The following is a 15,416-nucleotide window of genomic DNA, read 5'->3' on the forward strand; positions in this document are numbered from 1 at the left end:
AGGAGCCCTTGCCATGGTTTCTCACCAAATCATGCCTAGCTTCATTCCTTCCAGAAACTGTTGCAATGTAAACATTAATTAATTAATTAATTAATTAATTAATTAATTAATTAATATTTATACCCCACCCATCTGGGCAGCTCCCAACAGAATATTTAAAACAGAATAAAACATCAAACATGAAAAACTTCCCTAAACAGGGATGCCTTCAGGGGTGGGGAACACAATACAGTATAGACTACTCCACCATGGGTAATGATTCTTGCATGCAGAGGTGTATGTAGGCTCCTTTGCACCCTTGGCAAGAAGCTGTATCAACGCCCCCCCCCCAAAAAAAAATCTGCAGAGGAAAAAAATGACATGTTGTTGTTGTTCAGTCGTTCAGTCGTGTCCGACTCTTCGTGACCCCATGGACCAGAACACGCCAGGCATGCCTATCCTTCACTGCCCCTCGCAGTTTGGCCAAACTCATGTTAGTAGCTTCGAGAACACTGTCCAACCATCTCATCCTCTGTCGTCCCCTTCTCCTTGTGCCCTCCATCTTTCCCAACATCAGGGTCTTTTTTGGGAGTCTTCTCTAAATTAATCATAATTAATCACAACAAATTACTCTTAAACTGGGTGTTTACAGCACAAGCCTATGAATGTCCACTCAAAATCCCAACAAGTTCATTGGGGCTTACACCAAGCACAGAGTGTACATAAGATGGCAAGGCAGAGACAAATGCTTCTGACAATGCCTCACTTGCCTTTTCGTTACTCCAAAAGGCACCAGCAGAAAGGCACTAACATGGACGTTGCATCCCTGTGCACACTTTACTTGGAAGTAACCCCACTTAAGTAAATGGCCCTTGCTCTCCGGGGTAAACTTCCAGCAGTGCACATGCTGAAAATTTGGTCAAGGTGTGGTAAATTAAGAGCCTTGTCTAACGTTTCTCCTTACCCAGTGTTGAGAGGCACCATTTTTGTGTCCTTGCCCTCACACCTGGCAGGGGCCAACCTGGCTAACCTCTGCTTGCATGATTCTAGCAGTACAAGAAGGATCTGTCCAGTCCCAGGTGTGAATGAGTTTCCTGTTTGTGGCTTCTGTATTAGATTTTGCACATTCTTCTCTCAATTCTTGGATTACTAATATAAGATTTAGAACGTGGAATGGTTTGGTAGATTTCTGTGCGCCGTCTATGTGCTGCTTACTGTATACCGGTCTCTAAGTGCTGAAGCATTGAGACATTCTCGGAAAGAGACGAGGAGTAGCAAGGCAGAGACCACAGGTGCAAATGGAGTGTGCTTGGGAGCATAGGTGAAGCAGTCCATATGGGCTGAGCAGCCTTTGCAGCCCAAGTGGGAGGAAGGAAGACAAGCAAAAAGTAATGCAGTCCAACTAAAATGCTGACACAGTAACACCTGACACTTTTCTCTAAAAAAGCAAAGACACAATGCCCAACAAATTTCAGACAAAGAGAAGGCAGGATGTTGGGGGGGGGGGCAACAGCCAGAGGAAGAAGCTTCCCCATTTCTACAGTTCTTTTTTTTAAAAAAAAAAGAGTAGGCAACAGCTGCATTAACTCGAATCCAGATTTTCTTGTCAAAGCAGAATCACAAGAAGGGACAAAATTCCACCCCATCCTCTGGGGGAGGGGGGATGCTAACTGTACCTTTAATTCCCTTTTTCTGTGGCTGTTCACAATATTTTTCAACCGTAGGAGTGAGTGGCAGCACAAGTGCAGGAAGAGAGGGAAGCAGTGCAGGAACCTCCTCTGATCCCTCTGCCTCCAGCACACAGGGAAAACTTCCTCCATCTCTGAAGACGATGCAAGTGTTCAACAAAATGGGAGGGGCAGCTTTTCAGCCTGCCAATCAGGTCAGTGCTTTCCCATTTGCTCAGCATTAACAATCAGTGAGAAGTATTTTACATGGGTGCAGGCAACAGTGAGGATTCTGAAATAAATGAGTCAAGCTAACTCTCAGGCTCCTGTGAACCCTACACAGAGGCTTTATTCTTCGTATAGCTCTTTCTTCCTGGAAATGCACAAAAGAGAATGCAGTAGGAAGGATGGAAGGGGAGGTTGCCCGATTCCTACTGATACTCCCCAAGGCTTTCTACCACCTACTTGTTATCCTTAGAACAGCTAATGAACAGCAGGGGAACAACAGAGGCTGCTGATGGCCATAAATTGCTGAACACATTCTGGGAGACAGTAACATCACTGATCAAGAGGAAGACAACTGCAAGAGCCAAAAGTATTGATAAAACTATCAGGCGAGGCAGTTTGCCTTTGTTCTTTCTGAACATAAGCTACCTTTACAAGATCTAGGGGGTTCAATCCAGTCTTCCCCCTGCTTAGAATAGATCCACAGAAATCAATGGAAGTTAGTTATGACCAACCAAGTCTCACATACTTTAAACATGTCTAAGGCTGCAGTCTTGGCCACATGTAATCCCACTGAGTTAAATCCCACTGAATTATAGAATCATAGAATTGTGGAGCTGGAAAGGCTCCAAACCACCTGCAATGCAGGAATCTCAACTAAAGTATCCATGCCATCCAACCTCTTCTCCAAGGAAGCAGAGTCAAGCACCTTCCCTGCCACTGCTGAACAGCTCTTACCATTAGAAAGTTCCAGTTACAGGTGGGTAGCCGTGTTGGTCTGCCATAGTCAAAACAAAATAAAAAATTCTTTCCAGTAGCACCTTAGAGACCAACTAAGTTTGTTCTTTTTATGAGCTTTCATGTGCATGCACACTTCCTCAGATACATTAGAAAGTTATTCCTGATGTTTAGTCAGAATCTCCTTTATTGTAACTTAAAGCCACTGGTTCGGGGCCTACTCTCCAGAGCAGAAGAAAACAAGCTTGATTCATCTTCTATGCAACAGTCTTTTAGCTATCATATCTCTTCTCAATATCCACTTTTCCAGGCTAAACATACCCAACCCCCTCAACTGTTCCTCATAAGGCTATGTTTCCAGACCCTGTTTCATCTTGGTTGTCCTCTTCTGCACACGTTCCTGTTTGTCAATATCCTTCTTAAATTGTGGCACCCAGAACTGGACACAGTACTCCAGGTGTGGTCTGACCAAGGCTGAATATAGTGGTATTATTACTTTCCTTGATCTGGACTTTGCCAGGTTCCCACTACTTCCACTTCATTAATCAGTTCTTCCCTATTTGTGAGGACCACATTCAAATAGATGATCCCCCTGTTGCTTCTTCTGAGAAATGCAATTGTTAGTGAGGCAATGGAGGAATGTCCCGAACTCCCCTCCTCTTACTCGTGTGAAATGAATTAGAGAGGAGGCAGAATGCGTAAATGAAGGCTTGCCATACTTTATACCCAATCTTCAGCTGACTCTCAAACTTCCAGCTTCCTAAAAGCATAGCTTTGGAGCATACAGTGGCTTTAAAAAAATCCCCTTTCATATTGGTTGGGTGAGAGGGACTCTGTTGCAGAAATAGTAACAGGGCTTTGGCACCCCCCGACCCCTACAACACTTAAGGCTGTGCTGAAGGCACCTTAGCTGCCTGAGAATGCCAGCCTGACCATACCTCAGCTGCTTATTTGAAACCAACCCTAGATCATGACTGGAGGTTGTGCTGTAACATTGCTATTCCACCCCCCCCCCCTTTGTAGCAAACTATACAAGGTGACATCAGGTCACCAGGACTCTGGAAGCAGGCTCTGATAAGGTTGCTTTCAACAGTATCTAGGGTGCTCTTAAAACACCTACAGCCCAGCCTTTATAATATATCATGCTGAATTTATATTGAAACGAAAAAAATCATTAAGAAAGCAATTCAAGCGGAAAGAGCTAGGAAACTTGACAAACATTTTTTATTTTTCGCTTGACAACATAGCATTTGCTGTAACGGAGGTGCTGCTGATTAAATAAGCGATCCAAATGCACATAATAAACCTGTAATTTTATTGGCTGAGAGCTATGGAGCAATTTAAAATACATGAATTGCTGTGTTAAGCAAACTACAGCCCATGTACAATACTCATGAATTACAGGGCCTGGCAAAGAGTTGACCAGTTGCCAAGCGCAGCCTTTTATAAAACAACGATGATCACCACTGCAGCACAATAGAAAGCAGGGGTGCAAGAGACTCATTAGCTCATCCAGATCATCTCCATGGAAAAGCCGAAATGGTTCCCAATAGGACAGTTTCTAATGCTTTGTACAGTCTAGCCGATCTTTTAAAAGCCCCAAATGAAGGCATTCCTCCCATTTGGGAAGATGGTTCAGCATTTCCCCTCTCACATAAAGTCAATGGAAAGATGTTCATGGGAATGTTTACCTGGGCATTAGTACAGGTGTTTTGATCTTGTAGAATAAGCTTGGGGTTTAAGGTAAATGAGAGAAGGTTGAGGAGTTTGTAAAGATAACTATCTAGAAGAGGTAGACCCAGTGGGATTAGTATCTATCCTTCCAGAATTCCAAGCAATTTAAATGATTTCCCCTTGCAAATTCATCCCAATACATGCAAATAAAATCGACAATAGGATTTTAGAATGTCATTACTTCACAGCCATTATTTGGCATTGCATAGTTTACTGTTTAGTTGTCCAGTATTTGACATTTGAAAAATATATGATTAATGACTGGCTTTTTTAACCTGTTTGGTCTCACTGGATTCCTCTCGTTAGGCAGAGGAGGCATGTTCCTCAGGCATGTTTGATTATGGCATTTTTGAAAATTCAAAGTTCAAAATGAACCGATTTGATACATAAGTGTTTTCTGTCAAGAATCAAATTTTCACACTAGAAAAGGAGTCAAAGATATCCAGGTATGTTCATGCATTCTGTTTTTCAGACATCCCTAGGACCATGGGATAGCAATAGTGAGATGCTGGCTCCTCTTCCCGCTTTCTCCTGAGCCTATATAGGCTCCGATTGGTTTCCAAACAAAACTGAAGCTATTAATGTTTGCTTCTTTTACCTATGATGACCTACAACAAAACCTTAGAATTAAAAATCAAAGGCATTCCACACAGAACAAATGTTCTGCTGGAAGAATGAAATTCAATAAGACCCCAACAGGCTAACAAAGTGAAAACTGCTTCTTTCAAAAAAGAAAGAAAATAAAAAGATGGAACATATATCAGATTTATTTAGATTTGGCTTAAAAGCAGACAAACACAGAAAAAAATGACCAATAACAAGTGTACACCTTTCATGTTCCCAAGATAATCTAAAGGACCTATTCACATCTGACAGCATAAGAGCCTTGCTGGATCAGAACAAAGGCTTGCCTAGTCCCAGTTCCCACAATAGCCTATGGGAAACTCACAAGCAGGACCTGTGGGATAATAGTCAGTTCCTACTGTTGTTCCCTAATAACCAGTATTCAAATAAGAATGCAGCCTTTGCCCAAGGAAGGGTGGTCTAGCATTTCATGCCAGGTGGACCGCAAAAGCATTTCAACATAGAAACAATGAGCCCCACATTGCCTTGTTGTGCAGGGGATGGAGAGCAAGGCCAAAATTTGAAACACAAACACCCAACCCTCACATTGCCTTCCCAAAGCCAGCTAAGCAAGGCACCTAGCTTTGGAAAGCATCTGCAAAGCGCTGGCAAGGTCCTAGAGCCCTGCCACCACCTTCCCAAAGCTTGGAAATTGCTAACTGGGCTTTGGGAAGGAGGTAGGAGGACTCTAGGACCCTGCCAGAACCCTCATGCCTCCTTCACAAAGCCCAGCACCTGCTTAACCGGCTTTAGGAAGGCAGTGCAATAGCTGGGGGGGAAGGCGTCAAATGTTGCTGAGGGCCTTCAAGCTTCCAAAAGGGTACCAGTTTACATCTGGAAGAGGCCAGATAGTTTGTTCTGTCTCTATAAGTAAATCACAAATGACCAACAGAGGTATGTGTGGAGTCACATTGGTGAGCTAATATCCTATGTGAGTTTATTTGTCCAACTCTGAGCATTAAGAAGAGTCCCACTGGATCAGTCCAAGGGACCATCTAGCAAAACTTAAGTGCTACAGCACTCTCCTCATTTGTGACTTCCAGCTACTGGTGTTCAGAATAAAGCTGTCTTGGACAGTGGAGGTAGAAACATAGCCATAAGGTAAATATTCATAAGAAGAACATTGCTTATGAAGGTCTTTCTCCTTTGATCCGAGATACTCAAATGTTCATGGATATGAATTTTGCTGTGATCATTCAGTACTGCTCGAGCGATTCTTCATGCCTTCTACTAGGTGTATTAGATGTTAAGGATAAACAGGAGCACTTTCTACAGGCAGAACTAATTTATTTTCTGGATCGAATAAGCCACCTGAAATGAAGGATGGCATTATTTGGCAGAGGTTGCAGGAAAAACATTAGATGTGGCAACCACCATGTCGGAAGCACTACACTGCAGGGGGAAAGAAGAAAACGGCCAGATAATGAAATTACAGAACATTGAGAATGTCACAGAATGGCAGCAGACGGACATCATTCACAAATTATATGAGGCATTAACATGCTGATATCCCATTCAAGTGACAAAGATGGCAGCAGGAACTGTAAATAGTCCAAAATGAAATAGCCAAAATGAATCCATGCCTGAGACCAGAAGTTTAATGAAACCAGAGGAGCTGGCAGAAAATTAATCTCACTCTCTCTGTGCAGTCTCGAAGCAGTAAACCCTAGGCCCTTCTCAGAGGAAGTAATTGCTTGACTTCTATTTTTGTGAACCCCTCATTCTTCCACGATACCCTACCGTTTATGCACTTTAATTGCAAAAGGAAACCATGCACTGCCAAGCCGCTTCAAGCTGAGCCATCATCCTGTAATCTCATAAACACCACGCAAGGGGTACATTTTTTTCTTTCTCCCAACCACTAGAAATATTTAGAAATAACTGAGTGCACAGTAAATGGCATAGCAAGAAGGCTAAGCATGCCCTAATAGCCATCCTCCTATAGTCCACTGAGCAAGCTTTGAAGTATCTGAAAACTCATAATAAAAAGCTAAGAATTGACTTCTGGTATCAGACCAAGATACATTTCATCCAGTGTTTCAGTCTACAACTGCTGGATCCCTCTGGGAAGCTCAGAAGCAAAGCAGCTGGTCCAGAGTTAGCCTGGTTCTGGATGTGGGGATTCTATTAGCTATTATATGCTATTGACCCATTGTAATGCTACACTGATTTATCTCTCCAGTTCTTTCTCTGCACTTGGGGAACTCAGATGAATTCTATGTTTCAATTCTAATGGCAGACTCCAAACCTAAGATTACAGAAATATAGCCCAGTTCCTCATTGTAACCTTTTAAATTAAGCCACAGTTATTAAAGGGAATGTGAGTTCTGAGTCAAAGTTGTCTGTATTTTTAATCTGTTTCTGATTGTTTGTGGATTTAGTTATACTCTCGTTTTTAAAAGGTACAATTTGTGTGCATGTATAATGCATTTTTTCCCTCCGCTGTGGCTGTTTTGATAATCCCATTTATAGCATGTAAACAAAATAAACTGAAACTTGTTATATGGAACATACTCCATTAATTTGTCTAATTCTTTTTAATGCAATCTCCACTCATGTTGATTACTACATCTTATGGCCATGAACAGCCTCCATGAGATGAATTTCTCATCAAGGAGACACTTCATGAGATAGTTTCATATTCTGTTACCATCATATCTGACCCCATGGCCCTCCTTTGAGGCTGCATTAAGATGGAACCACAGGAAAATGGAATGAAGTGCCCTTACCTATTAATTTTTGCATTTTATGTGATCATTCACACAACATAAAAGCCACTTCTAGAGACATTAGTGGATTCTAGCAGACGTTTAGCACTCTTTTCAATGTCAATTGTCCCTCCCCCACACATAAAAACCCATTTGCAATCTCAGAAAATTGTGGGAATTTTGAATTGTAATTTCCCTACAGGTGTCATGGTTACACCACTGCCTGAACATTCACTTTCCTACAGGATAGAGCCACATTCCACTTGAATAAAGGGGGAGGCCTGGATTCTCACTGGTGGAGGGGAGGGATTAGATACCATGCCATCCCCAATCAGGGATGCAATGGGATCCAATTTAACTCAAATTAGCTTGAAATCAGATGAGGCTATTTATTCCAGGACAATTCCAAGCCAACCAGAGGTGGTGTTTGTATGGCAACATAATTACATGTGATACTCCTTTGCCCTGGCAATGCAATTCATGTATCAGGATCTTGTAGCTTTAAGACTTGTTGAGAAGAGGCGATCTGAGAATGTTCAGGTGTCCTTGATCCTGCATGACTAGTTTCATCTGCTGAAATTTCCTATTTTCAGTAAAACTGAAAACTATCAAACCCATTCTCATTTGCTATCCTACCATTTAGCATGCATGTACTCTGCTAGCTAACATGGATATTAATGTTAACATGGAGGGGTGGTGGCAGCTCAACTGAATTATTCTCAAGCTTTTCAGCAACCATGCAAATTTGGTCAGAACTGTAATGAGTCAGATCAGGTGATGGCAATCCTAATTAAAACACAACTTTGTCAAATGTAAAACCTGCTGCAAAGACTAAGTGCTATGAACTCCCATGAGCAGGTCAAGTAAAAGTTCTTTTTAAAATTAGTAAGTTTTAATAAAAGGTTCATAAATGTGGTTCTTATATGAGAATTCGGAGTTTCATGGTGAGGTGTCCATGTACTATCAATTTAAACGAAGGTTTCATTCATATTAGAGCGAACAAATGCTGGTGTTCCCTATGTTGGGAAAAACAAAGAACTTTCTTTAAGTATCCCCTGCATGGCAAATAAAATACCAAATATCCCAACTTAATAGAGAATTCAAAATAGTGGCTCATCATGTGAACATTGCAGAAAAGGTCACCTTCTGGTAATATTGTATCATCAAAAGTAAATATGCTCAGCACCCCTCACAGACAGCCCAAGAAATTTTGTGGCCTGAAAATGAAGCCCAAATACCCCCTGTTTCTTCCAACATTTTCAGGCACCAGTTCCTGCCTTCATCCATCTCTCCCCCTCCCATATGCTGTTTCCTAGTTCTGACATTGCTATAAAAAGTGAGATGAAATTTCAAGTTACACATTTAGATAAGCTAAAGTTCTTAAAAGTCAACTGAGGAAATTAAATGCTGCCAAAGCAAATGAAAGTAACCAAAGAGAACATTGTCAAAGAGAATTAGACTGAATCAACATTCTCATTGACTGTGAACCTGAATTTCAATATCAACAGGAAAAAAAATATTAAGGATTAGAAAAGACAATTAATTTCAGCCTTTCTAACTAGCTTACCTTACATTTCCCCCAGACACCAACAACTATAGAGAGTCTGGTATTGCCAGAGTCTATTTTTCTTCCAAAGTCAGCTGTAACGATGTCGGAATGATTGATGGATGGATGGTTCAGAGTTAACACTCAAATGGCTAATTAAGTCTAGAGTGCTTCTGTACCGGAAGGTGGCTGAGATAGCACTGGGGCCAGAGCATGCACTGCAAATAGCACGCAGATCTGACTTGACACTACAGCACAATTATTCATTCAGTATGTTATCTCTCTCAAGCACAGGCCCAGGAATTTCTTACCAATGGGAACACCCTCTGACTCTATAAATAGAACAATGCTTGTCCCCCCCACAAGATTACACAGATGCATTCTCCATTCTGAATAAATACCTATGAGATTGGGGTTTGTTTGTTTGTTTGTTTGTTTGTTTTGCATAATAGAGCAAACATGTCCATTAGTCCATGGAAAAGTGTATTTTAAAATGTATTTATTTTTAAAAAATCAAATGGGTTATATGCACAACTAGAAATCATATCGTGAGAAAACAACTGCAGAACAACTAGGGTAGTTAATTCCAACTGATATAGAGGAAAAACCAGCCAAAGCTACAGTATTCTTATACCCTGTAATGGCAGCTTCAGCAATCAGATGAATCCTTACACATTCACCCTCTCTGTGCATTCAGGTGAGACACATTAGGGCTCATACGCACCATCTCTTTCCCAGTGCCCCTGTATATGCTAGCCTTATCCTGTCCTGGCCCTTGCATATTGAGCATGAAGATAGCAAGAAGGTTCAGCCCACATTCAGCTGAACGCATGTTGCATAGCTGTCAACCTTTCCCTTTTTTGCAGGAAATTCCCTTATTATAGCATTGGGAAACAGCAGGGAGGGTTGACAGCTATGGTTGGAACCTTCCTTTCAGTAGATCATTTCAGTAGATCCTAACCACATTCAACTGAACACCACTTAGAATCTCCCTTCAGACATTCACACTCAGAATGCAAAAGTGAGAAGCAGCAGGGGCAGCCAGCATCAGACTTACCTAGGCTAATAAATTCTCATTCCTTCCTCCTGTCTCTCAGGCTACATAACACAGCAAGCAGTGCTCCAAGCCCAGTTATTGCAGAAAATACTGTATTTAAGAAGCACCACACCAACCAGTAGGGTGGCCAGATTGTAGAAGAAGGAATTTTTGCAGGTGCAGCTTGTTGTGTAAGCTGAGATTCCCTGTTCTGCTAAACTATTAAAGGTGCAGGAGCCCTGTACTCTTCTGTATTTGGCCACCCTACCCACTAGTATGCTTACTAACCAGCAGGATGCTACAATAGCCTTACTCCACAAATGTTTATTAAGATGTAGTCCACCAAGTTCAGTCAAACACTCTCCCAAATAGGATTATTATTATTAATTATAATATTTTATTAGTTATTGAATTATTGAATTTCTATGCCGTTCATCCAAAGATCAGAGTGGTTTACAGTAAAAACACAAAAAATATATACCATAATAACAAACAAAAACAACACACACACCACAGTATTACTATGTACACTTACTTGGAAATACGTCCCATTGAACTTGGTGGGACTTATTTCTATCATGCTTAGGAGCAAGGTGTTAGTTTTAATAATTTTCTGGCAAACAAGGCAAAAGTAACTCATTAGCCTAGCCAAGACAGATAGAAGATGCCTTCACACTTTTGCACAAAACAGCATTTTTATGCAGAAACACAAGCCATTTACAAATAGAGTGTTAGCTGCTGTTTACATCACACTAATGCTGGACACACACACACACAGTTACCCAACGTATGATGTTAACACATTTGTAAAACCAAGTGTCAGACTGCAGAAGAAAAAAGATTGACCACAATTTCAAAACAAAGAATGTCTTTGCCCCAACTCCATGTAGTAGGAAGATCATAGCTGTCAACTTTTTCCTTTTTTTAAGGGAAATTCTGAATAGGATTCCTGGCAAGAAAAGGGAAAAGTTGACAGCTATGAGGAAGATTGAAGTTTTACGTACCTAGCTGAGGACATGTGAATCAAATTAATCACATTCATAATATGTAAATAGGATGGAGATGGGACAAAGTTCTCGCATTTGGACTACTTTTGTCTCTCAAATGTTTATTATTTTTATTTATAATATGTATATTCTGCACTTCCTCCCAATGGAGCCCAAAGTTGTTTGGTAAAGGTAAAGGTAAAGAGACATCTCGCTTTACAGGCCGAGGGAGCTGGCGTACAGCTTCCGGGTCATGTGGCCAGCATGACTAAGCCGTTTCTGGCGAACCAGAGCAGCACACGGAAACGCTGTTTACCTTCCCACCAGAGCAGTACCTATTTATCTACTTGCACTTTGACGTGCTTTCGAACTGCTAGGTTGGCAGGAGCAGGGACTGAGCAATGGGAGCTCACCCCGTCGCGGGGATTTGAACCACCGACCTTCTGATCAGCAAGCCCTGGGCTCTGTGGTTTAGACCACAGCACTACCCACGTTTGAGTTCTATGCAATTTTTGTAAAAACTAAAATTTGAAATCTCAAAAAAGTTTTCATCACAGAGAACTAGACATCTGGAATAGTATATAACCTGAAGTTAAAAGAAACCAGTTTCAAAAAGTAGAACCTGACAATTTACTGTTGTTATCCTACACCCATACCCACTGCCAGTTCTTTGGTGCAAAAAATAGTAACAGTGACCAGAACCAGAGAAGGATTATTATACAGGGTCTAACCACTCCTGGATCTCAATTGCCCACCTTCACTCAATAAAACATTTTGTGTTTCTTCTCAAGTAAAGATGAATTTGCCATGAAAGAACCGCCCCCCTTCGATTTCCTATTAAGCTGTCCTATTTCTCCTTCATTCCATGGAATGCATGAGGGGGTTAATAGATGTGGCTTTTTCGTTTCTCCAGAGAGTTTAAAATGAAATTACCTTGCCACAGAAAGTGAAGTAAACTACAAATATTTGTTTTAGTCAAGCTACCTCAGGGATCCCCATTCTGAAGCAGATTTCAGCTTCCAGGGGAGGGGGCAGAACAATTCACACCTACAAATATGTATGGCTCCAAGAAAGTGCCTGTAGTTTTATTTAAAGAAAAGCTGTGAAATGGATACTAGCTCTTATCCATTGAAATTATACACAGCATCTGCCTCCAAAGCCTACATGCATTTGTGCAAGAAATAAGTTACAGATGACCCTGAAGACTCCTGTTATTTGATGAAGCGTGAAGGAAATGATTGAAGGGATCACAAATTGAGCAGCCATGCACATTGCCGCAGTTGTGATGCTACCGGCCTGTTGGGAGGAACACCTGGATGTTGTCCTTTGCTTTCCTAACAGGATTCATTTGATTAGGACATTCATCTAAGTTGTTCATGTGAATCCCCCTCCCAATCCATCAAAGGAATCAATAGCAGAAGTTAAGAAGAGACTAAAAAGAGGAATCATTTGTTGGGGTGGGTGGGAGGTGGGAGGTAGGATGTTCTGAGGAATAAAATGTGTAAACTGCTTTTCTAGGGGTTGATAGGGAGCTTATGAAGAAGAACACAAAGCAGGAAACATCATGGGGAAAGGGAAGGGAGTTTATAAAGTTGCTCTCAGGGGGAAAGTGTGGCACAAAGAGAGCTCTTGGTGTTTAATGTATTTATTTGCAAGTTCTCTACCCCGTCTTTTGACAAAGTTGGTCTCAAAGGTGCCTTATAAGTATTTGTGAGCTCTTTGGGCTGTCTCTGAACCCTGGGAAGTCAGAGGCCCTGTGGGGAGGTGGTTCCAGAATCCAGCAAATAGGCCAGTTGCCTGACCTGGATGGGGTTGCACTCCCTCTGAAGGAGTAGATACATGGTTTGAACTATCATTGTCACATTTTATTTTATTTTATTTCGTTTATTGCTCATCTGTCTTTGTAGTTCTATAATAACCTGAAAACTAATAAAATCAAAACTTTTTTTTTTTTAAAAAAAACATCATTGTCACTTAAAGCTCAGCTAACCTATGTGGCTTGGAATCTCTTTTATCAGCTTCGGCTGCTACATCAACCTTGCCCATCCCTGGTTAGGGAATGCATGTGGTTTATGCATTGATAACCTCAAGACTGGATTACTGCAAAGCACTTTATGTGGGGCTTCCCTTGGGTGTGGTCCAGAAGCTTCAGCTAGTGCAGAATGCTGCAGGTAGACTGGACATGAACAGATTACTGGTCAGCACATGACACCAGTGTTAAAAGACCTGCACTGTCTTTCCATCTGCTACCGGGGTGAAGTTCAAGGTTCTTCTACTAATATACACAACCCTGAATAACTGAGGCTCGGGATACCTGAAGGACTGCCTTATCCTGTTCATCCCAAGCAGATCACTCAACGTGCCAGGTTCAAGTAGACCTGAGAAATGTAGTGTTCCCAAACTAAAAACAAAAAAACAAAACAGTAGCTCATGGAGCAACAGCAGGGCAAAAGATCTCCCTCCTCTCCCTCTTGCCGGTGCTGGGAGAGTGGCTACTTGGGATTGGCTAGGTGAGAGGAGGGTACGGATCAGACCCACAAAATCTATGATCAGGGATGCCATGATATCTGGAAGAATTCCCATTAGATGAGATTAAGCTGAGCTATTTCCTGCTTGAGGGGCTGAAAATAGCTCCAAGCCAATCAGGTCCAAGCCTGAGACAACTTGCCCACCCTTCCTTTCATTCAGTTTAATTATGAGTTTTCATAACTCCTCTTAATTGAATGTTTTTTTCATTCCCAGAACAGGGAACTTCATTTCTGATAAACCAGATGATACGAAAATGCCTTTTAAAAGCAAAGTAGCATGGCATGGTTGGCATGTGACTTTCTGAGTAGTGTGCTATTCCCTGCCAAGACTAGTCTCTGGCAACTTTGTCTTTAGCAAAGAAGTCACTGCTGCCTGATATACAACCCTTCACCAATTGCTGTGGTATAAATGGAATTTATGTTGATTGTAATATAGTCAATTTATCCCCATAAAGAAAAGAGAAATCATAACTCACTGGGCAGATTCTGGTTCTTAGCGTCAGTTGCAGTGATAAATTAAACAGCACAGCACAAATTTCTGCGCATGACTTTTCATCTCTAGCTAACTTCAGCCTGTACAAGCACAGAAGCTCTGTTATAATCGTGGTTGCTCATTTTTCTTCTTAATGCTGGACCCTAGTTGGATTGGCAGCCTTGGAGTCTGTGCTGTGGAGGTCTTAAGAGCTGCATAGGTCTCATCCTGATATTTTTGTAATACTTGGATTCTTTGGGACATCTTCAGAAGAAGCTACTGCTGCCAGGGAGCCAAGCAATATGTGACCTCGGTCTTGATTTAGGAGAGGGCAGGTGTATCATAATTGTCGGTTCTGTTTGGCACTACACTAGAGCTTATCTCTGAACTGTGCTGTCCTAAAGAATAGTTACAGATTGTGTGATGTTGCAAAAGGAAAAGGGACCGTAACTAGCTGTTTGCAACAGTACTTGTTGTGCATCGTATACATATCATTAAAAACCTCAACAAAAGAAACCTAATTTTCTTAACAAAGACTGTAATGAAGCTGAGGATGGCATCAAATAAGTGCATAATTACAACAAGAATGAAAAACACTTGTGTCTACAAGCACATTTTCATTACCTACTTAGGAGTGGAATTTTGTGTTCCTTCTCCTCTTCCATCCCTGCTTCCTGCCTTTCAGTCCCTGAGCTATAATTTTGCTACCACACAATTCAACTCATAATCAATTTCCTAACCAACTGCTTTACCCTTAACCCTTTTAAGGTTAAAGGAAACTGATTGCTTATTATAGGAGATACACACATGCAGAGTGTCTAAAAATGCAAAGGTTCATCATTATGTTATACAATTCAAGCAAATTGGATTTTTTTGGGGGGGGGACACATCACTGGCATACTTAAATCAATATCAAAATGTGCTTGCATTTCTGCTTTGCAGGATTTTGAACATTTGCGTAATGTTTTGTTTATTTTGCCACAACTGGGAAAGCGAGGTTGGGACTACTCCACACACTGCTGATCAATGGTGTGAGAGAGACAGGTGTATAGAGCTTAAAGCTGTATCCTCTGACTAGAACTTTTACATTGTTTGGGTTACATGATGGGCCACTTGCAATTTAGGACAGAAAAAGAAGTACTTTGTCACTTACTTCCATGGAATTAATTGCTG

At 41.3% G+C, this 15,416-nt stretch overlaps 1 protein-coding gene across 2 annotated transcripts in view; it reads right to left on the minus strand.

Annotated features, from left to right (window-relative positions):
* The window catches only part of SORCS3 (sortilin related VPS10 domain containing receptor 3), a 410,921-nt gene that overhangs the window by 281,871 nt on the left and 113,634 nt on the right, over nt 1-15,416 (minus strand). Inside the window, exon 1 of one of the 2 annotated variants that reach the window (XM_033149722.1) lies at nt 9,243-9,298. The exons of the other annotated variant lie outside the window; for it this stretch is intronic. The gene's annotated coding sequence lies outside the window, so the exon portion shown is untranslated. Of the gene's footprint in view, nt 1-9,242; nt 9,299-15,416 lie in introns of those variants that run through there. 2 annotated transcript variants of the gene reach the window in all.

Source organism: Lacerta agilis, chromosome 5 (genome assembly GCF_009819535.1).
Source record: "Lacerta agilis isolate rLacAgi1 chromosome 5, rLacAgi1.pri, whole genome shotgun sequence".
Classification (NCBI taxonomy): domain Eukaryota; kingdom Metazoa; phylum Chordata; class Lepidosauria; order Squamata; family Lacertidae; genus Lacerta; species Lacerta agilis.